Raw genomic sequence first — 23,843 nt, 5'->3', positions numbered from 1 at the left:
CTGTGATGCAGCAGTTAATTTTCCAAGCTGCTAAAATCAGTGGAGATTTCAAGTGTAATTGTAATTTCTTCCTTCCATGGAAGAACTATCTTTTCTATAAATGTGGCACTACAGAATGGCAAAAAATAAAATCATGAAGTATATTGACTTCATGAGATGTTTGATAGGGTTTTTCCAGACATGACATGATTGTCATCCATACATATACCAAAGTAGAAACTTCCACTTCACTTATAACTTCTGAGGGTATATGTTTAATGTTGGTAGTGTACTTTCTGCAGAAAAGCGTGAAAATTGTATCTTCCACAATTCTTGAGTAAGCACATTTGTAGAAAAATAACTAACAACTTTGAAATAAAAATTTACTCTGATGCTGTTTCTTCATAATATCACAATAAAACTTACATGGCTATCTATTCACGACTCCCATAGGGTCAGATGTTATAAATAACCGGCGATACAGAAGTGGATTTTTGCAATCGGCCAGGAACACAAGCATGTTTCATGGATATTTTTGAAGGGTCTGGCCTGCCTATCTCAGGCCTGTTGACTTCCAGTCACATGCAAGCCATGCTTGTCCCACGCTGTGTCTCAAATATGCCTGGAGGCCAGGTGACATGCTCCTCTGAGTTTGTTGCAAATTTATAAGTTCTTATAATAATTGGTCCCAACAAATCACATGCTAAATTATGATGTGTCATTCTGAGAACCTTTTTCAAGGGTGAATTCTGCTAATATTGCTGGAGAACTGATTGGTGTAAATTTTTCTTCTTTCAACATATTGAATGTTGACAGTATATTGCACATCACAGTTGCCAAATCTGCATAGTGAGACAAAAATGGATCAGTAAGTTCTGTGAAGCAAAGAAAGAAGTTTAGCTTCACAGATAAGCTTATTGTTTCCAGCTTTTTGTATCACAAATGGTTTAGTCACCTTACCCCTCTCAACACTGGACGTGTACTTTTTCATGTCATCCCAGATTTCTAAGGCTCTCTGTAAAGCTGGACCGCTGTTTAACCATTGATGCGCACAAAATTTTAACCCAAGTGTTTAGGTGTGTGAAGATTACAGACAATCTTCACACTCCATAAGTGAATCTTTGAACAAATGGTACAGACTATTGTCCACATTCCAATTTGAAGCTGCCCCACCACTCTTGAATACATTTGCATAAATGAAGGCTGCAAGTAACTAACTAAATTTACGATACAAGAATTTTAACAGCTTGTAAAATTTCCAGTTTACGACCTAACTATCATTGACATTTGCAAACTTTTTGAAATCTTAATTTCTGTACAACTTTTGAAATATTTTCATATGTCCTCAGAAGTTGTGTGCCCCATAATGGCAGTTGTTTATTAATAATAAACAACTTCATTCAGCTCTGGATGTCCAAATTGAAAATAAATATCCATTTACTCAGTTTGGATTGAATAATTAAGCGTCTTGTCAAACAATAAAACAATATGAACTACTTTCTTAACATGGTGAAGCAGAATCTGCTGAACACGAGAAGCTATCCCAAAACAGCATAAATATGCCATGGTTGCCACAAGTTTCACCTGATATTTCCTCGATTTCCGGACACATTTTAGCATTTTTCCCTGATAAATTTTGAGATCTTAAGGGTAAGTTAACACGTAAGTTGGCAATCTATCTATACAGTTACGGTACAAGAAACAATAGTGCAAACGAGGAAATATCTAAAAAGAACTTGCAAGCAGATGGCGTTTCCTGAAGTGAGCAGTGTGTCTGTGTTGGTGCTTAAAGGCACTCAACGCCGAGGTTATCAGTGCCCTTACACATTTAAAACAAAATTAGTAAAATGTGATCATTCAAGCAAAGACAGCTGGAAAAAACTAAAGATGCTATACAAGAGACTAAACATAAAAAAAACAAGAAAGGAGCTAAAAGGACGCCACAGGAAATTGTCACTGGCTGGCCACTTACATAAAATATGGATGGGCCAGTCACCCTGTGAATTAATTAAAACCTTCTCTCTAAAATTTTGGTAAAAAGGGTAGGATAATTCACAAAACTTTGAAACTAACAACTTCATTTGATTATTATTTAGAAGAGATTGCTGACCCATCAGCATCTACATCTACATCTACATACATACTCCGCAATCCACCATACGGTGCGTGGTGGAGGGTACCTCGTACCCCAACTAGCATCTTCTCTCCCTGTTCCACTCCAAAACAGAACGAGGGAAATCAGCCAAGGCCCGCTGGTTGGATAATAAAACACAGCTCAATAAAATTTGGCACACATTGATCTGTATGCCGCACGCACCACACACTGGAGGGCCCTCTCGCCGGAGCAAGAAGCCATGCACATAGGACTGTGGCCCATGCAAAGAGGAGTGAGGGGGATCTCGTCCCGTATATGTGGCAGGAAGGAAGTACACCACACCTGTGTTGTGGGCTTTACTAATTGGAGCTTATTGTCAGACACTCCCAGCCAGGCTCTTGAGCTCAATAGTGAGGTGATAGCAGGCAGGGGTATGGCACACTGAAATACCTGCGGATTGAGACATGCCTCCTTGGCTGCTAGTTCTGCCCTTTCATTCCTTCCCCAGTCATTGTAGTTGGAGGAGGGCATCCTGGATTGTCTGGACTATTTTAACTGCTGGGTACAAACCTTTCAACGAGTAAAAAGCACTTAGAGAATCAGAGTAGACAAGAAATTTAGCACTGGAAGAACATCTCATCTGCTCCAGTATCCGCAAGTTCGGAGACAATTCTGCATCAAAAGCAGTAAACGTTTGACACAGTCGAACCTTGAGGACATGATACAGGAAGACAACAGAGCAACCAACAGAATCTACCCTTTTTGATCGATCCGTAAAAACATAGTTGTGGTGCTCAGATAAAATATCAGAAAATATTGCATTAAAAATGAAAGCAGGAGTGCAACCCCTCTTGTACCACACAAAATTTAAAATCACCCGGGCCTCTCCAGTAAACAGGGCTACAGGCAGGTAAAACCAAGGATTCGGGGCCATACTGGCTTCACACTGAGGGACTCCAGCACACGTTGCACACAGATCCCAAACGGCATTGTGGCACATGGACGGTTGGAAAAAAGATGTTGTCCAGAGGCAGATGAGCGACAGTGTGGTGTGCAGGTGAAGTCGGAGATGCGAGGAATTTACATGCCTGACGCACCAGGAGGAGCTGCCGCCGGATGGTAAATGGCAGTTCCCCGGTCTCAGCACAGATGCTATGTATGGGAATGGTCTATCCGCAAATAAGAGGGCCTCGTTGACCCTTACACTGTGCAACCATAGTCCAGCTACAAAGCCCTATAAACTGGAGGAGACAAGCCTGCCTACTCCCTAAGATCGGTTGCTAAGGCAGTTTAAGATATTCAGTGCCTTCAGGGTTCTGGCTTTCAGGTCTCTCAGTTGTGACAACCACAACAATCTGGAGTCAAAAAAGGTGGCACCCAAGGCAGGAAAATTAAAAATACAATGAGAATGATTAAATTAAACACACAAGCCTTTATCCACAGAAAACTGAATACCCATCTTCACAACCCACTCCTTTAACTGTCCCACTGTAAGCTGCAACTGGCAGCTCACTGTTGCAACACTGGAGGAGGAACACAAAAAAGCAAAAACGTGCACATATAAGGAACACTGTGCAAGACACCTTGCCATAGATGTGATTCTGTTTATGGCTATGGCAAAGAGGGTAACACTTAAAACACTGCCCAGAGGGACACCATTCTCCTGCTCAGATCGATCTGACAGCGAGGTACCAACTCGGCTCCTAAAAAACTGGTGAGACAGAAATTAACGTATGAAGATGGGTACGTGACCACAAAAGCCCCATTGATGCAGTTGTCCATTCGCTTCATGGTCTTTCCTACACAGCTTGTTAAGGCAATACTCTTGTAACTACTGGGAGACATAAGGTCCTTTCCTGGTTCTAGGGGAAGTATCAGAACTGCCTCCCTACAAGAGTTCAGGAAGCTGGCTGACTGCCATGTAAGATTAATTCATTTGTGGAGGCTTTCCTTTGATGCTGCTGGCAAATGGCAACTGGTGCAGTATCAAGTCTCAGATAGTGCTGATTCGGGCTGCCACACAGATAAGAGAGAGTTGTAGGCTTCAGAACAGTTGGATCTGAAGTCCAACTTAGCCCTCTTGACATTAGCCTGGTAGTGATGAAACGCCAGATCCTGGCTGACATTGGCAGTAGTTTGTGCAAAATTCTCCGCTAGCATCTGAGCGATGTCTCCGGGTGCCATTTGGAGACACCCCCATGTCAGCACTGCTGCTACTGGTGAAGGACTGCGTTTTCCCAGAAATCTTTCTAACAGCTTCTCGTACTTTTGTAGAACAAGTGGAATGGTTGAGGTAGTCCATGAATGCTTGCTATGCCCTTTTCTTGCTCTCCTTAACCACACGCCGTGCTTTTGCTCTCACGATTCCAAAGGCTATAAGGTTTTCTGCCATAAGGTGGTCTTTAAATCATTGAAGATCTGTAAGCCTGTTCTGAATGGCTGAACGGCACTCATATGTTCATCCGTCCACAAGGCACAGGTTGTCAAAGATGAGCTGAGGATCCTTGAGGGATCACTTGTGTGATATGTTCCACATATTCCTGGATGCTGTTGCAATGATAAAACACAGCTAGCTGGCTGAAAAGTGTCCAGTTAGTCCTGATGACAATTCATGTCCGTGGCTTCTCTTCGTGTAGTGCTCCATCCAGTAGGTGAATATAGATTCAGAAGTGGTCACTGGAATGAAGATCAGCAATGACATCCCAGTGAACAGAGTCCGTGAGGGCTGGAGAGCAAAGAGATAGGTTGGTGGCCGAGAATGATGCAGTAGCAGCACAGAAATGAGTTGGAGTACCAGTGTTTAGGACGCACAGCTCTTGAGACATCAAGAGGCACTCCAAACTTCAACCCCGAGGGCAAGTAGAGGCTGAGCCCCATGGGAAATGATGGGCAGTGAAGCCACTCAGGATGAGTAATGGTCAGGGAAGTTGTTCCATATGATCCGCGAGTGTGTCAGCGTCTATTGCATCCATCACAGGTAAATAAAGGGAGCAAATTGTAATCCTCAACATGCACAAATTTCAACTTCAACTGCTAGCGGGCCAGTAGCCATGGGGAGAGCAGAGGAGTGGTGCGCATTATTGACAAAGACGGCAACCCCTCCTTTGGCCCTTTTCCCCCATCAGGTCATCCTTGCGATATAGTGTATAGCCCTGTAGTACAGGGGCATCAGAGGCTTTAAAACGTGTTTCCTGTAAACATAAGCACAGGGGGCGTTGCTGTGCTAGGAGTTTCAGTTCCTCCACAGCTGTCGTGAACCCATTAATGTTCCACTGTATAATGGGAACCATCTGTCAGCAGGGTAGTACTTTCATCCTGACTTTCTGCCAGGGAGGGTGCCCACAATGGGTGGAGGCACAGTCTTGGGATGAGATGATTGCTCCAGTCTGACATCAAGCTCCATCACCTCTGAAGAAGATGCAGGAGAGGTGTCAGATACGATGACAACATTTTCGGACGGTGTACGCCTTTCTCCTTCAGTGTGTGATTCTTCACCTTCAACTTCTATTTTTTGATCTGAGGTAGCTTTGGAGCCACAACCTTTGAAGTGCTGGGTGGTGCACAAGGCAGAAAGTTCCACTATGTCAGCAACCACAGCCTTTCCTGAAGTTCTGGGGAGAGGGGCAGGCTTCAAAGTAACTGCAGCAGTACTAGTCATTGACAAACGCAGTTGCTAGTGCCAACACTAGCAACCTCTGTTTGCATAGTGCATCAGTTTTCTGGACTGTCTGTTTCAGGATGGAAGAAAAGGGGGCAACGAACGTGGGTGGCTGCATGGACTTTTATAACTCCTTGGCTTCACCTCACGGGACAGGCTTTGTTATTTTGATCTCCTGAATCTTTCATTCCGTGAGGAAAACTCTGCAGTCCCTGCTCCACACTTTGGAAAATAGGAGCAACCGACTCTGTCATGAGTAGCTTTACCCAATTTCCCCAAAAGTGGCTTCTTCTTTCCAGCCAAAAGGAGAGTGCCTAAAGTAATGCCATTTAAAACACTGCTTGGAATTTGGGAAATAAGGTCGTAGACTTAGGCATAGGAAAACTGCCTTGACAGGCTCTGGTAGTTTGGTGCTCTTAAAGGTTATCTGATTTTACACGTACACCATCTACTCTTTTCATAACATTTTGTACATCAACAATACCATCCTGGGACCATACAGCTTTCAGTTCTTTTCGGGGAATGTTGACAAGATCCCTACAAGTCACAACACCTTTGCTGTAGTTCAAGGTGTTGTGCAATTTAGTTTCTAATACATATTCCCTGAGGCATGGAGCTTTCTGAATGAACTGTTTTTGTAACGAACTGTTCTTTGATTGAGAATGCAAGGCAAATGTTATATGTATTTCATTAAGACCAGTGATGTTATTTTATTGAAATAAAATGAAACATTTGGTGACAAAAATACGCATTTCCTTGGAGTTGCAAGACAGATTTAAAATACCTTCACTGATTTCAGAAATAAACTCAGAAAAAAGTAGGCGCCTTGAAAGAAGTGTATAAGATAGGGAAGAATTGTGTAAACCAATACCATAGGTGACCACCAATAAAATTTTGGTTCTACTATGTTTATTATTGTCAGCAATTACTCACTGTGTTATATCTACTACCTTACAGGTATTGCGCAAATTTTCTTTCGAGAAATATATGACTACATAATGTAAAAAACGCCAGTGACTGACAGTTTTCTTCTTCTTATTGTCCATACGTTCTAACATACAAATTACTTTTGGTGTGCCAAAACGTACTAGGACAAATAAAATGTCTATAAAATGCCACACTGTACAACATACTTGCGGCGAGACAGTTGAAATTCCTGAAATCCTTTGTCCCTGGCCTTGGGCCTGCTGATGAGCACTGCAGTCCTGGGTTCATAGATAAACCACAAAAATCCGCTGCATTACGCCATACACAAACAGACCTGGCCCCACGGGCAGGTTGGCGATGGTTGGTTTGTTTAAAGGAGGGGCTAAGGGACCAAACTGCAAGGTCATTGGCCCCTTGTTCCCAGTAAAATAATTACACAAGGGAAAGAAGAAAAAGGAGACGAACAGCACAATAACAGGAGAATGGAAGAACCAGCAGAAAGACCACACTACTATGGACAAAACAGGAAAAGAAAAGCACAGAGAGAAGCAAGATACAGGTAGATGTGATAAAAATAAGAGAGCAGATGACCGTGGCTGGCCAACCATGAGAATAAAAAGGAAAATTCAGCCACTCTGTGACACATTTAAACATCCAGCCTAAAAGCATTTGGGTGGAAAACACAAAGGCACAAAGGACAAGCTTAAAAACTTATATAAATGACAAAACCAACAGTCGCGTATAAAACATAAAACTAAATTAGCCGATGAGGCGTTGTCAGCTAAAATTAATGGCAACGAGTCCGGTAACTGAACAGTTTTTTTTTTTTTAGGGCGCAAAACTTCTATGGTCATTAGCGCCCGGTCCGTGACTTAGGAAACAGTAAAAAACCGAAATTGAAAACCAGCAGCAATGGGAACGAAAGTCATAAAATTGGAGAAACTAAAAGCAGAAGGAAAGCTTAAAAATCCACTACAGAAAGGGGTGGGTTGCCCCAAAAAGAGCTTCAAATGACTGACGTCATCTCACTGGCACTAATAAACTTGAGAACGCGGTCGGCTGAGCGCGTGTCATCTGCTAAAATCGACGACATATCAGGCGACAGCTGTAGACGGGCGCGTAACAGAGTAAAATAGGGGCACTCAATTAAAAGGGGTCTTACCGTCCACAGCTGAGAGCAGTGGGGACAGAGTGGGGGAGGATCGCCGCTTAAAAGATGTCGATGGCTAAAAAGACAGTGCCCTATCCGGAGTCTAGTTAAAATTACCTCCTCCCGACGACACGTTCGGGAGGAAGAGGTCCAAGCACAAGGAAGAGCTTCCATCTCCCGCAATTTATTATGGGTAAGTGTCGACCAATGCGTGTGCCATAAATGAACAACACGTCGACATAGAACGCTCCGTAGATCGGCGAAGGGAATCGATTGAATACCTGGCCGAGGAAGAGAGACTGCAGCCTTGGCTGCAATATCGGCCGCCTCATTTCCACATATACCAACGTGTCCCGGGAGCCAGAGGAACGCCACCGAGACGCCCCCCAGGTGGAGCAAGCGCAGACAGTCCTGAATCCGGTGGACCAGAGGGTGCACAGGATAAAGAGCTTGGAGACTGAGGAGAGAGCTGAGAGAATCTGAGCAGATAACGTACTGTATCCGCTGATGGCGGCGGATGTAGTGGACAGCCTGGAGAACAGCGTAAAGCTCCGCAGTATAAACCGAACACTGGTCGGGAAGCCGAAAGTGATTTGGGGCGTTGCCAACAATATAGGCACTCCCTACACCTAACGATGTTTTCGAGCTGTCTGTGTAAATAAATGTGGCGTCCGTCATTTGTGCACAGAGAGCAGCAAATGCCCGACGATAAACAAGTGAAGGGGTACCATCCTTGGGAAATCGACAAAGGTCACGGAGCAGGCAGATCCGGGGACGGAGCCAAGGCGGTGCTGTACCCCAAGTTGTCAAGAAGGTTTTAGGAAAGCGGAAGGAAAGAGAATGGATCAGTTGACGGAAGCGGACTCCCGGTGGTAGTAGGGAGGAGGGGCAGCCTGCATACCCTACATCAAAGGAGGCGTCGAAAAAAATGTCATGGGCTGGATTAGCAGGCATGGAAGACAGATGGCTAGCATAACGACTCAGGACTGCTCGCCGATTGGACAGCGGAGGTTCAGCAGTCTCAGCATAAAGGCTTTCCACAGGGCTGCTGTAAAAAGCTCCAGACACTAAACGTAATCCACGGTGGTGGATAGAGTCGAGACGCCGAAGAATAGACAGCCGAGCAGAGGAGTAGACTATGCTTCCATAATCCAATTTCGAGCGCACTAAGGCGCGATAGAGGCGGAGAAGGACCACTCGGTCCGCTCCCCAGGAGGTACCATTCAGGACACGGAGGGTGTTGAGGGATCGCAGACAGCGAGCCGAAAGATAGGAAACGTGGGAGGACCAGCACAGTTTTCTGTCAAACATAAGACCCAAGAATTTAGCGACGTTTGAAAACGGAAGGTTGACAGGACCTAGATGTAAGGAGGGCGGAAGAAACTCCTTACGTCGCCAAAAATTAACACAAACGGTCTTACTGGGAAAAAAATGGAAGCCGGTTTCGATGCTCCAAGAGTAGAGGCGATCGAGAGATCCTTGAAGACGTCGTTCAAGAAGGCTGGTCCGTTGAGAGTTTTAGTAGATCGCAAAATCGTCCACAAAGAGGGAGCCCGAGACATCAGGAAGGAGACAATCCATAATTGGATTGATGGCAATGGCAAACAGTACAACACTCAGCACGGAGCCCTGGGGTACCCCGTTTTCTTGGGAGAAAGTACGGGAGAGAGTAGTGTTCACCCGCACCCTAAATGTGCGCTCTGCCATAAATTCGCGAAGAAAAAGGGGCAGCCGACCTCGAAAGCCCCAAGAGAACAGTGTGCGGAGGATGCCTGTCCTCCAACAGGTATCGTATGCTCTCTCCAGATCAAAAAATTATGCTACTGTTTGGCGTTTCCGGAGAAAATTGTTCATGATACAAGTGGAGAGAGCAACAAGATGGTCAACTGCAGAACGATGCTTTCGATATCCGCATTGGGCAGGTGTTAAAAGACTGCAGGACTCCAGCCACCACGCTAAACGGTAATTCACCATACGCTCCAAAACCTTACAGACACTACTCGTGAGAGAAATGGGGCGATAGCTAGAGGGGAGATGTTTGTCCTTTCCAGGTTTCGGAACAGGGACGATGATAGCTTCCCGCCATCGTCTGGGAAAAGTACTGTCGGTCCAAATTCGATTATAAAGGCGAAGGAGGTAACGCAGACTATGGGTTGATAAATGCAGCAACATTTGGACGTGGCTACCATCCGGTCCTGGGGCGGAGGACAAGAAGAAGAGAGTGCATGTTGGAGCTCCCGCATGGAGAAAACAGTATTATAGCTTTCGCGATTTTGAGAGGAGAAAGCAAGAGGTCGAACTTCCGCTGCACATTTCTTCGGGAGAAACGCTGGCGGGTAATTTGAAGAGCTCGAAATCTCAGCAAAGTGCTGATGCAACGAGTTAGAAATTGCGACGGGGTCCACTAATGTGTCATGCGCGACAGTGAGCCCAGAGACCGGGGAGAAACTAGGCGCGCCTGAGAACCGTCGAAGCCGACTCCAAACTTCCGAGGAGGGAGTGAAGGTGTTAAATGAGCTAATAAAGAATTTCCAGCTTGCCTTCTTGCTATCGCGGATGACACGACGGCATCGCGCTCGGAACTGCTTATAGCGGATACAGTTGGCCAAAGTAGGATGGTGGCGGAAAACGCGGAGAGCATGTCGCTGCTCACATATTGCATCACGGCATGCCTCGTTCCACCAAGGAACTGGGGGGGCGCGGGGCAATTCGGAGGTGCGTGGTATTGAATGTTCCGCAGTTGAAAGAATAACGTCGGTAATATGTGTGACCTCATCGTCGACGCTGGGAAAGTGACGGTCATCGAAAGTCGCTAGAGACGAAAAAAGTGTCCAATCGGCTTGGGCAAACTTCCAGCGTCGCGGGCGCATGTAGGGCAGTTGAGGCTGCAGTCTAAGGACACATGGAAAGTGGTCACTCGAGTGTGTATCATCAAGGGCGAACCATTCGAAGCGCCGAGCTAGCGGAACAGTACCGACTGCAAGGTCCAAATGAGAAATTTGTCGTGGAAGCAGACAAAAATGTAGGAACCCCAGTGTTGAGGCAAACTAGATCCGCTTGGTGGAAGACGTCTAGCAATAGTGAGCCACGTGGACAAGGATGTGGAGATCCCCAAAGCGGGTGGTGGGCATTGAAGTCCCCAACCAACAAATATGGGGGTGGAAGCTGACCAAGAAGATGAAGGAGATCAGCTCGTGCCATTGGTGTGGACGATGGAATGTATACAGTACAAAGAGAGAACGTGTATCCGGAAAGGGAAAGACGGACGGTGACAGCTTGGAAGGAAGTGTTTAAATGGATTGGGTGATAATGGAGAGTTTCATGGAGAAGAATCATGAGTCCTCCATGTGCTGGAGTGCCTTCAACAGAGGGGAGATCAAATTGGACGGACTGAAAATGGGGGAGAACAAAGTGGTCATGGGGACGCAGCTTTGTTTCCTGAAGACAGAAGATGACCGGCGAGTAGGATCGTAAGAGGATAGACAATTCATCCCGATTGGCTCGAATACCGCGGATATTCCAGTGGATAATGGACATAGGGTGAACTGAAAATGGAGGAATGTGACCAAGGTCGCTGTCAACTCAACGACTGCTCTGAGCTTGCGACCGACAGCATGGAATGGCATTCAGCCGAAGGCAGAAGATCCTGATCCATAGGTTGTTCAGGAGCAGCCAGCAATCGGCCGGTTGATCAGCCGCCAGCAGTGCGCCTCGGCGACACAGAAGACGGCCGAGGGCGATTTCCGCCAGGTGGTGCTGTAGATGGGACACGCCTTGGCGGAGAAGGAGAGGAACTGGGTTTCTTTGTAGCCTTCTTGGAAGTATGATGTTTAGAGGAAGGAGGAACCGATGGTTGGGAAGTTGCCGTACGTAAAAACTCTTCACGAGTATGCTCTTTTTTCGAAGTCTTGGTGTCTGACTTTTGGGCTCGAGATTTAGCAGAACTCGACGAAGGGTGAGCCAGAGAGTGGGCAGGCGAAAGTGGTGAGGTTGAACGGGCGATCTTTGCGCTGGCTGATCTGACGACCGTGGCACTAAAGGTGAGGTCGCAAGTCTGCGTGGCTGCCTCCTTTGTTGGCCGAGGAGAAGCAAGGACAGTGCTGCATTTTCCTTTCTGAGGCACAGTGGGCTGTCGACTGGCGAATAATTTTCGAGCAGCAGAGGTTGACACCTTTTCCTTTACTCTAATTTCCTGGATGAGCTTTTCGTCCTTAAAAACGGGACAAACTCGAGAGGAAGCAGCGTGGTCACCCATACAGTTGATGCAGCGAGGGGATGGAGGTGGACAAGCACCCTCATGGGCATCCTTGCCAAACGTAACACATTTGGCCGGATTGGAACAGGACTGGCTGGTGTGATTGAACCACTGACACCGATAGCAACGCGTAGGGTTTGGGACGTAAGGGCGAACGGAAATTATCTCATAGCCTGCTTTGATTTTCGATGGGAGTTGAACTTTGTCAAATGTCAAGAAGACAGTGCGGGTTGGAATGATGTTCGTGTCAACCCTTTTCATAACCCTATGAACCACCGTTACGCCCTGGTCAGACAGGTAGTGCTGAATTTCTTCGTCAGACTCTCCATCGAGGGAGCGTGTATAAACGACTCCACGCGAGGAATTTAAAGTACGGTGCGGTCCCACCTGGACTGGGAAGGTGGTAGTAGTGAGGTACGCAGCAATTTTTGTGCCTGGAGGGCACTGACTGTTTCTAACAACAGGGTGCCATTCCGTAATCTGGAACAAGACTTTACAGGACCTGCAATTGCGTCGACACCTTTCTGAATAATGAAAGGGTTGACCGTGGAGAAGTCGTGACCTTTGTCAGACCGATAAACAACAAGGAACTGTGGCAACGATGGAAGAACTGACTGTGGCTGAGACTCAGTGAACTTACGTTTGTGAGCAGACATAGTGGAAGGTGAGGAAACCATTGCGGAAGAATCTCCCATGATTACCGGCGTCTCCGATGGCGCGCTCCTCCCTTGTGGGGGCCCTCTCTGAGGGCACTCCCGCCTTAGGTGATTGTTCACACCTCAGGTCACACCTCCCGACAAACGGACAGAGGGACCAATAGGCACTTTCGGAAGGTATCAGCTCGGATAATCACCCCTCCCTGGGCCTGGCCGTTACCAGGGGGAACGTACGTGTCCTACCTCTCTACCCGGGGCGGGGAATTACGCGTTACCCCGTCACCGGCTATGCGTGGAAGTGCGCGGGTCGGCCTTCAGACACGCACAGGGAGGAAGAAAGAGAAAGGGGAAGGAAAGAAGAGAGGTCTCAAACGCCGCAGCGGAGAAAAGGGTAAAGAGAAGAGGTAAGGAAAAGAGAAGGACAACGGAAGGATGAAGACATACAAGCAAGGAAGGCGAAGAATGCGGTACATTTACAAGCGTCCGTCTCCGGACGTAGGCACAAACCATACTCCCAGAGAGGGAGAGGGGGAGAAAGGGAAGGAAAGAGCCAGAGGTGAGGGGGGGCGAAGATGGGGGATGGGGAAGGATGCGGAAAGGGAAGGTATACAGCCCGGAAAGGAAGGAAGGCCACATTAGCTCGGGGTCCCGTGCTCGCTACGCACGTATCCACAAAAGAGTTGTGGATCCCCTGGGGGGAACTGAACAGTCTGTCGCAGAGCAGCCAATGGAGGACAGCTCACCACGATACGGGCCACTGTCAGCCAGGCACCGCACCGACACAGAAGCAGGTCATCACGGCGCAGGAGGTAGCTGTGTGTCACCCAAGTGTGGCCAATGCGGAGCCAAGAGAGAACCACAGAGTCCCTGCAATAGGCCCGCGTGGAGGTCTTCCACACATTCGTAGTCTCCCTAATAGCACGCAGTTTGTTGTGCCTACTGAGGTTATGCTATTCCTACTCCCAAAGCCACAAAATCTTGTGGCGTAGTACTGAATGCAGGTCAGTTACAGAGAAGCCGACCTTCATAAGCAGTTTCTGTGTAGCCTGTTTGACCAGCCTGTCGGCAATTTTGTTGCCTGGGATTCCAATGTGACCTGGAGTCCAGACAAACACCACTGAAAGACTGGACTGTTCCAGGGCATAGATGGACTCCTGGATGGTCGCTACCACAGGATGACGAGGATAGCACTGGTTGATAGCTTGTAGGATGCTCAAGGAGTCAGTACACAGTAGAAACGACCCCCCAGGGCATGAACGGATGTGCTCAAGAGCACACGATATAGCCACCAGCTCGGCAGTGAAAAAACTGCAGCCAACGGGCAAGGAGTGCTGTTCAATATGTCCTCCATGAACATACGCGAAGCCAATGCGACCATCAGCCATCAAGCTATCGGTGTAAACCACTTCATGGTCCTGGTACATGTCAAGACTCGAGAGGCAATGGCAGCAGAGAGCAGCAGGGTTAACTGAGTCCTTAGGGACATGTGAAAGGTCTGGTCCAAGCCACGGCCTAGGTGAACACCATGGAAGAGTACGTGAATGGACCTCAAGTACAGGTGGTAAAGGCAAGAACCCCAGTTTGGAAGGAAGGGATCGGACACGAACTGCAAATGGAAGCCCTGACCTGGTCCGCCAAAGCAGGAGATAAACTGCCATGGGTGGGAAGAGGAGACGAAGATTCAGATGTGCAGGAGAACTACGAACGTGTGCAACTTAAGTGGTGAGCAGATGTTCACACCTAACCTCCAATGGAGGGACTCTGGCCTCCACCAGGGCACTGGTCACTGGACTCATCCTTAAAGCTCCTATCATTAGGCAAATGCCACAGTGGTGCACCGAGTTGAGTAAACTCAATGCTGAGGGCGCTGCCGAACCCTAAACCAGACTCCCATAGTCAAGGCGGGATTGAACAAGGGCTCTAGAGCTGCAGCAGCGTAGAGCGATCTGCACGCCAGTTGATGTTGCTCAGGCAGTGGAGGGCATTGAGGTGCTGCCAAGACTTCCACTTAAGCTGACGAAGGTGAGGAAGCTAAGTCAACCGGGCTTCAAAAACCATGCCTAAGAATCGGTATGTCTCCACTACACTGAGTGGATCGTCATTGAGGTAAAGTTCTGGTTCTGGATGAACGATACGATGCAGACAGAAGTTCATGACACATGGCCGCAAACTGGCTAGAGCCCATGATTGCGCCTTGTGGATGGCTCCCTGTAGGCGTCACTCAGCAACACCAGTACTGGTGGAGCAGTACAAAATGCAGAAGTTGTCTGTATACAGAAAAGGTAAGACAGATGGCCCTACAGCTGCTGCTATACCATTAAAGGTCACCAAAAATAGAGATACACTCAATACTGAGCCCTGCTGGACCCCATTCTCCTCGATATGGGGGGGAACTATGGGAGGCACCAACTTGGACACGGAAAGTACTAAGTGCCAAGAAATTTTGGATAAAAATTGGGAGCTGGTCCCAGAGACCCCACTCGTATAATGTGGCATGGGTATGATGTCGCCAGGTCGTGTCATACGCTTTTCGTAAACTAGATTATCAATGGCAGAGTGACCCTGGCGGAAGCCTCCCTTACGTGGAGGCAGTATGCCACGTGACTCCAGGCCCAAACACGACCACCAACACACCATATGTTCCAGCAGCTTACAAAGAACATTGGTGAGGCTGATGGACCGTTAGCTATCCACATCAAGCTGGTTTTTACCGGGTTTGAGCATCAGAACAATGCTCATTGTGATGGAAAGATGCCATCGCACCAGATCCAGTTGAAGATGACGAGATGTCGCTTATAGTCAGATGAGAGATGTTTAATCATCTGACTGTGGGTCCGATCCAACCCAGGAGCTGTGTCGGGTCAAAGTGCTAGGGCACTGAAAAGTTCCCGCTCTGTAAGTGGGGAGTTATCAGATTCACTGTGGTGTGCAGTGAATGAGTGGCCTTGCCCTTCCATCCACCGTTTGAGAGTGCGAAAGGCTGGAGGGTAGTTCTCCGTTGCAGAGGCTCGAACCTAATGCTCAGCAAAGTGCTGGCAAACGCGATTTTGTCGGTAGACATTTTAACACTGGGAACACCTGTTTGGATCTGGTACCCGGAAACACGTTTCATCCTTGCCCAGACTTGGAAAGGTGATGTATGGCACCCAATGGTCAAGACGTGTCTTTCCCAACACTGCTCCTTCCGCTGTTTGATAAGTTGTCGAACGCGGGCATGGAGCCAATTAACGGCTATGAGGTGCTCCAGGGAAGGGTGCTACATATGCTGCTGTAGAGCTCGCTGACGGTCCTTAATGGCTTCATTGACTTCCGCCGACCAGTGACTTCCGGCTACCACCAAGGGACTGCCTTTTGCCAGGGGCACAATAAAGAGCGAGAGATCATGTTTTCTGCCGCAGAAAGGATTGTTGTAGTCACCTGCTCAACCATCACATCGATGTTCATGTGTAGGGGAGATTCCAATGATGATAGTAGAGGTGAAAGTTTCTCAGTGCACCTTGTTTAAAGTCCATCTGGGCAGCGTCCATGGGCCTGACGCTGGTGGGAGGAACAGGAATGTGGGGAAGTGGTTACTAACACACAGGTCATCATGTGCTCTCCTGTGGATAGATAGGAGAAGTCATGGGCTGCAAATTGATACATCAATGGCCAAGTAACTACCATGAGCCACACTGAAATGTGTGGCCCCAGTATTTAAGAGGCAGAGGTCGAACTGAAACAGTAAAATTTCGACATCTCTCAGCCAGTAAGCACTGTGCCACCCCACAAGGGGTTATGGGCGTTAAAATTACCCAAAAGTAGGAATGGTTTAGGGAGTTGATCAATCAGTGCAGCTAATACATTCAGGGGTACTGCACAATATGGAGAAAGAAATACACTGCAGACAGTTATTTCCTGCATCATCCTCATTCTGACAGCCACAGCTTCAAGAGTGGTTTCAAGGGGCACAGTTTCACTACAGACTGAGTTTAGGACATAAACAAAAAACTTCAACTGACACTCGATTATAGTCACTACGGTTCCTGTAATATCCCTTATAGCCACGGAGGGCATGGTCCGCATTGCCGGGAACCAGATTTCCTGGAGGGCTATGCAGAAAGCACGTATAAAGCTTAAGAGTTGCCATAGCTCAGCCAGGTAGTGGAAAGAACCGCTGCAATTTCACTGGAGAATGACTACATTGTGGAACTGGGAAGGCATGGAACATTCAATGAGGCACTTTGCGCCGCAGGGTCACCTGCTGCCATCGACTTATTGGCTGAGTAGTCTATATCCATTGTGTCTGAGGATCCGGCGAAATCTAGGTCCTCAGCAGATGCCAGAATTTCCACCTCATCCACACATGCAGAGCTGGTAGGTAACGGTGGTGTGGGTGCCACCGCAACTCCCTTGGTCTGGGGATCTTCTTTGTGGATTTATCTCGCTGCTCCTGGGGTTTCCTGGTGGGAGGACTTCACTGGCTCAGTCTCCAGGGCTGAGGATGAGTGTGAAGCCCTATGACCAGCTGCTTTTGGGCTCTTCAGTCACTGACGGGTGTCATTTTGCCCACTAGCAAAAACCTGGGAAGGGAGTGACCCAAGGGACCCATCCCTACATCCCCAGCGAGATGAGCCGAAGAAGACTTATGTTTCTCCGGCACAGAAGTGGGGACTAATTTTCCCGATGGTGGGGGGTTTGCTCCCGAAGTAGGTGGTGCAGGAGCAACAGGGAGGGAAGTGACCCCCCCCCCCCATCAAGGGGACAGGTGTAGTCTTCCAGCTCTCAGAGGTGACTGGGGTTGGCGGAGCTGATGGTGCCAGAACTGTTTTAGCGGCGGCATAAGACGATGTTGTACATACAGGATGTAGGCATTCAAATTTCCTCTTAGCCTCAGTGTAGGTCATTGGGTCCACAGTTTTGTACTCGATTTTTCCTTTCCCTCTGGAGAATCCTGCAGTCAGGCGAGCAATGTGAATGGTGCTCGCCACATATGACAGGCGGGGCAAATGGAGTATTGGAATGTGATGGACGTCCGCAATCTCGATATGTGAGGCTGGAGGTACAGTGGAAAGACATATGGCAAACTTCCAGCATTTAAAGCACCACACTGGGGGAGGGATATAGGGTTTTACATCACAGCGATAAACCATCACCTTGACCTTCTCAGGTAATGCATCACCCTTGAAGACCAAGATGAAGGCACCGGAGGAAACCTGATTATCTGTCCGACCCCAGTGGACATGCTGATCGAATTATGGACCTCGCCGCTCTAAACTGGCACGCAGCTCATCGTGCCTTCTTCATCATCAAAGATTTCTCATTAGCTCTCGAACATACAAGGTACCCGGACGAATAAGATCTGCTGCCATTCTTAACCTGACGTTCCTCCCATGTTGTGGCCAGGGAGGGGAACGATTTGAGGTCATACTTCTGTACGCTGAATTGAGCCCGTGAACGCTTAGAGACTGCTGGTGTTTGAACACCAGCAAGAGATGATGTACTATGCTTCATCGCATGTCATCCGCCCTGATGCCACCCACTCCAACCAGAGGGCCTCCCTACAGGCACCACCCAGCTGCAGTAAAGGCCACCTGGCAGGATGACCATTGTCGGGAGTCCCGATGCCCCAGGGTGACTGGCATCTACTCCTTGGCATACGTGGGGAGGTAATGGCGCAGGCATCAGCAGAACAATCCCTGAGTAGTCAGGAGGCTACAACCAACAGGTTACATGGCGGCCCCACCACAATGTACTGGCTATCATGCTGGATAACAGGTGCAACCAAGAAAACAAGTCCATTATCATCAGTGTAGAGAACGATACTGCACAGTTGATGGAAAAATACACATCCAAGAGGGTGACCTCTCCCAACAGTGAGCAGAAATGCAGATCCACGTCGACGAAGGATGGGATAGGTCTCAGCGCATGATGGACACGATGCACCATGTAAGGCGCCCTTCCCCAACTGGCTCGCTCTTCAGAAAAATTTGGAAGAATGGAAATCAAACCCTACAGGGGATCATCACATAAAGGCCGAAACATGTGAGACTCCTAGTCGCCTCTTATGACAGGCAGGAATACCTAGGGCCTATTCTAACCCCGGGACTCGCAGGGGGGCCAGGACGGTGAGACTAGATCTGATGGAGAGGGCCTGCACATTAGTGGGAACCGAATGGCTTCAGATGGGCAGATCCAATTCATTACTGAAACATGCAGAGATGGCCTTTGGTTTTGGTCTATCATGGAAATCCACTTGTGTGGCCAGCTATTCACAGCAACAGAGAGCATGTTGATGAAATGCTACCATGGCGATCAATCTTGTGACAGATAACTTGTTCAAATACTCTGAGCATCAATAATAGTGAGGATAGGTACCAACTCATCATAAAGACGGTTGCTGAGCTGCAGACAGGCACGTGGAAAAGACAATCTCACACTCACACCTAAGCTTTCAGCCATAGCTTTTGCGCACACACACACACACACACACACACACACACACACACACACACACACACTTACTCAGAAAACTCGTGCACACATGACCACCATCCCTGCCTACTGTCTCCAAAACTCAGATCCAAATATACCACTCCGTATGCCTCCCTGCCTCTTGTAGCACTGACTGCAACTTGTGGTGGGTGGGGTGGGGGGGGGGGTGTAGGAAGGGGAGAAGCAGTAGTAATGAGGGAGTAGGGAAGCAACACACGTATTCAGCTGCACCCAGCCAGCAATGATGCACGATACCTAAGTAAACCAACCATTTCATCTACTGAGGCAAAAACAAGGTTTTCTCAGTGTTTTTATCAAATTTCCCTGATGTGTTTCATATTAACTGATTTCCAGAACTTGTGGCAACCCTGTCTGCCAACACTTTTTCTCCCAGCATGAAAAGTTTCTCATAATCTGGCTATCATGAAAAATAGTAACAAAAAGTTTATTAATATTAGTGCAACTACTATGGGAATTATTTGAATTGGCGCACTTCACAGACAACAGTATTTCTGTCTTAATATTATCACTTGCAGGGAAAACCCTTCAGAAGATCATCACATAAAGGCTTTTTTCACAAACAAGCTTTCCACGGAACACTCGGGCAAGTTTTCTAATGTTGTCACTAGTCCACTCCTTTACTATAATTGTAGCAGCTAAAACCACAGGAAAACTCTAGACTTTCTGAATGTGGCCAGTTCCTGGAATTCCAGACAACGGTCTGCAGGTCGTGCCTCCACTAACACACAGATAGGACCTGCGGGTATTTCAAATCTGTGGTCCGTCACTGAAGCCTGTCTTTTTGTGACCAACTACTTATGAATATCTCAATATGTTTGTGCACAAATATTACATAGTTGAACAACTGTTTCAATATACAAACAAGGACTATTGAGAAACTAGTCATAACGGTGTACAAGGTTTCCTATTTAGTCAGCAGTAATATCTGCCACCTCTCTGAACTCTATTGAAACAAGTGATTCCAATTTGAATCAATTACCAAGTTGGTGAGCAGACACCTGATGGCTACACACCTTTCTGATTATTCTAAATTGATCGGAGGAGCATTAAGGAGATGAAGTGGTTCAGTAAACAATGTGAAACAGATAGAAGGGACACTTTTTGCAGACGAGATAGGAATGCCAGTATAGTTGTAACAAATGGCTCAATTATCATGATTACATTGAAAAGTAGTCAATAAACACATGTAATACCTGTATATAAGCCATTTTTTATACATTTGTTTTTATTTCTTATCCTAGTGAAGAATAGGTAAAGAATCCTAGTATTAGCACCATCACCAATGAAAATATAAAAAATAATTTGTGCCACTTTTAACAACAAACTTTTATTCAAAAATAATCTGCTGCTTCAGAATATAAGTTTGTTTATGCACACAATAATGGGAAAAAAACGCACATTTGTTTGCTTTAGGAGAGAAAGTGTAAAAGCCAGTTGTCAAAAGTTCAAAGTAACTATGAAACTTCTCATACAAATTTAATTATCTAGCGCCTGTATAAAATACCGGAAAGAGGAGGGGGGGGAGTAAGATTCATTCATCAAAAATCATATTTTCTGAGTCCCTGATAATCTGCACTTAGAGTCAATAATGGACATTACTTATACATAACTTAGTATGTTAGTAGAAAAACAGCTATACAGAAATGGAAAAACACACTCTCTCTTGTCATCCTGTTGCTGTTTTTAACAACTGCTTCATATTAAGAATTCATGTCACTTTACCAATTTTAGTAAATACTATCAACTGTCTATACATTGGAAAATTCAAAATATGTGTAATATGATCATTAGGTTTAATAAGAAATTGCAGGACTGAGTATACATTTTCTGATAAATCACAAGATATTTTTTCATCTATTTTTTCAGTATCTTGGAATTTCTAACTTTCTACCTGATGTCTGTCCTTGAGCTGTTAAAGATTCTTGTTTTAGAATACAAAACATGTTATGAATCCTAAAGAGGGACATAAAGCAGACATGTAAATAATCTTCACTTCAAATATTGTCAGAGAGAATTTCACAGTTAATTATATTTCCCTCCTACAACTAAGGACTAAAAGTACTGGTATGTAAGTAAGAATCCCAATGTATCCGAAGAGGCTACTAAAAGATATTTGGTCATCAACTCCACATACTACTACTCTAACTGCACACTTTTGCTGAACAATTAACACTTTCCCCCCTCCCCCCATCTTAAAAAACTAGATGTGTTGTGTCAAGAGATTATGCTGTAGAACCTGAGTCCGAGTTTAGGGCCAATAACAATCAAACAGTAGTCAGTAGTTTGCAAAACAGTTTTAGGAACAAATATACAACAAATATTTTCAAGAATAAGATTAAATATTTGAAATGTTGTCTCACAAAAAAGACCTGATTGCTGATAACAAATGATTCCATTTTTAGAATAGGTCTACACACTATTTCACGAGTTTTTCTTTTTTCTCTTTCATTTCTATAATTTTGGACTCCGACTCCCTTTAACCTCTGGTAGGTAGATCAAGCAGATCACCCTTCACCACACACCATTATGGTGTAATTGTAGGATCTCTCAAACCATAATAATGAAGACTATTTTAAAGCTATTCTGAAGTGGAGTACATCAATTATTTATACAATGCTGGCATCTAGGCAAATGGAAGACATAGTGAGAATGGCTACTCAGAGAATATGTGTATTAACAGGGACCATTACATACACAAACTAACCAATAAGCTGTGCATATGCTGTAGTTTGGCAAGTGAGATGTAACAGGATAACTGAAATAGCAGCTGTACAGTAATTAAAACTTCTAACCAGTCTGCACATATGATAGTCACATGAAATACATATTTTTAAAGGGTTATAGCTCGAGTAACCAATTTTGTTTGAATTTGCAGTTAAAGACAGCCGTCAAGCAGTTTAGAAGGACCAGTAGTGACTTGGTTCAAAGAACTTTTACATCTGGAAAATTACTCTGCAATTCACACTTAAGTGTCTGTTACAAGTCACACTAAAGTGCCTGGCAGAGGGTTCATTGAATCACTTCACCTGTAGCTGTTTTCTCTCTTGATGTATGAGGAATCAGTACTGTAGATTAGCAAGCGATGTGTTGTGGCTGCTTCTGCATTTCATGTACAACTTCGCATATTTCACTTCCCTGAAGGGTCTCTAGCATGAAGAATGGTTACTGTATGTTTGCTACCTGCCTGCTACGAAATCGGTATAAACAAGTTACTTAAACCATACATTAGTATTTCGGTAGTACAATCAGTATGGCAGAACATTCTTAGCAAATTAAAACATGGTAGGAAGCCCAGGGTTTAACTTCCTGTCGACAACGAGGTCATCAGGGACGGAGCACAGACACGGTTTCTCGGATGAGGAACGAAATCGGCCATGCCGTTTCAAAGGAATCATGTCGGCATTTCCCTCGAGTGATTTAGGGAAATCATGCATAACCTAAATCTGGGTGATTGGACGCGGGTCTAAACCTCACACCACAGAGAGACCAGTGTGCTAACCACTGAGCCACCTCCAAGTTAAAAATTTCAGTCGATTGGTAATTCACTCATGCCTAGTTAAATTAACGTCAGATTCAGCTCCAATGTCAAAATTGAAATCGTGAAAAATTCGTAGACTGCTTCATATTTCTACTAGTGCGGCATTATTTTACTTTCTGGAAAGTCCAGCATTTTACCACGACGAAGATTTTGTATTTCGGTGTCTTTCCTTTCGATCTACGTTGAAATCCATGCCATGGTCCAACCTAGAACCTACTTAATTGTTAACGTCACTTGACAAAGAAGAACTACACAGGATAGAGGTAAGTAATTTAATTTCGCACATGAATGCTACTCAATTTGAATCAAATAGTTAACATTTCACAACTGATACATCGTAATACAGTTTAGAAAATGTACTTACTATATTGCAACGATCTCGAACTACAAGGTCAACAGATAACAGTCAGTCACTAAATATTGCAAATACAGCCAGTTACACATTATCTATCACTAAGCACTCTGTTATCACTGCGTCAGCTCAAACGTCAACAATATTTAATCTACACCAAGCGTTCCATAGTAGATGGGTTTGCACTACGAGTGTGCAAGAAATCGCGCGTCTGTTACAAGTCACACACACACTGATTTAAACGTCACAGATACCACAATAACAACTTTACAGAATCTGATGTTAGACAGTGATCTAGACTTTCCACGCTACTCGAGTGGCGTCACCAAAGTTGCGTGGAAACACACATATTCCCATGGTGCCACTTTCATCCATTCCAGAAAAATTAAGTCATTATAACTTACTTCCCACACCACTAATTAAAGTCTTTCCGACTGCCATCTACGAATTTCGAAGCACCATCGCAATGTTTTTATTTTTATGTCAGTGTGTGTGTGTGTGTGTGTAAGTCACTTTACAGCAAAGCCATCCGATTAAGATCTGCTTGGTATAATACTTGAGTGTCCTACATAGCTCTAACCCTTCATTGTCCTTAAGGGGAGTTAGAACGAAAAAAATTGACATTTTCAGATTTTTATCTCATTATAAAATTTACAATTTTCCGAATAAAATGATATATGAATCACTTATAAACTCAAATGGGAAGTATTTTATTTTATTTTTGAAATATAATCTACACCG

General features: G+C 45.7%; 1 protein-coding gene across 2 annotated transcripts in view; it reads right to left on the bottom strand.

Moving 5' to 3' along the window:
• LOC126419075 (RISC-loading complex subunit tarbp2-like) overlaps positions 1-23,588 on the bottom strand; it is a 101,212-nt gene extending 77,624 nt beyond the window's left edge. The window contains exon 1 of one of the 2 annotated variants that reach the window (XM_050086162.1): positions 23,507-23,588. The gene's annotated coding sequence lies outside the window, so the exon portion shown is untranslated. The other variant, XM_050086160.1, reaches the window with a different exon arrangement.
• Between the last annotated feature and the right edge of the window lie 255 nt (positions 23,589-23,843).

Source organism: Schistocerca serialis, chromosome 9 (assembly GCF_023864345.2).
Source record: "Schistocerca serialis cubense isolate TAMUIC-IGC-003099 chromosome 9, iqSchSeri2.2, whole genome shotgun sequence".
NCBI lineage: Eukaryota > Metazoa > Arthropoda > Insecta > Orthoptera > Acrididae > Schistocerca > Schistocerca serialis.
The sequence above is the reverse complement of the archived record's forward strand: the minus strand, read 5'-3'. Positions and strand labels throughout refer to the sequence as shown.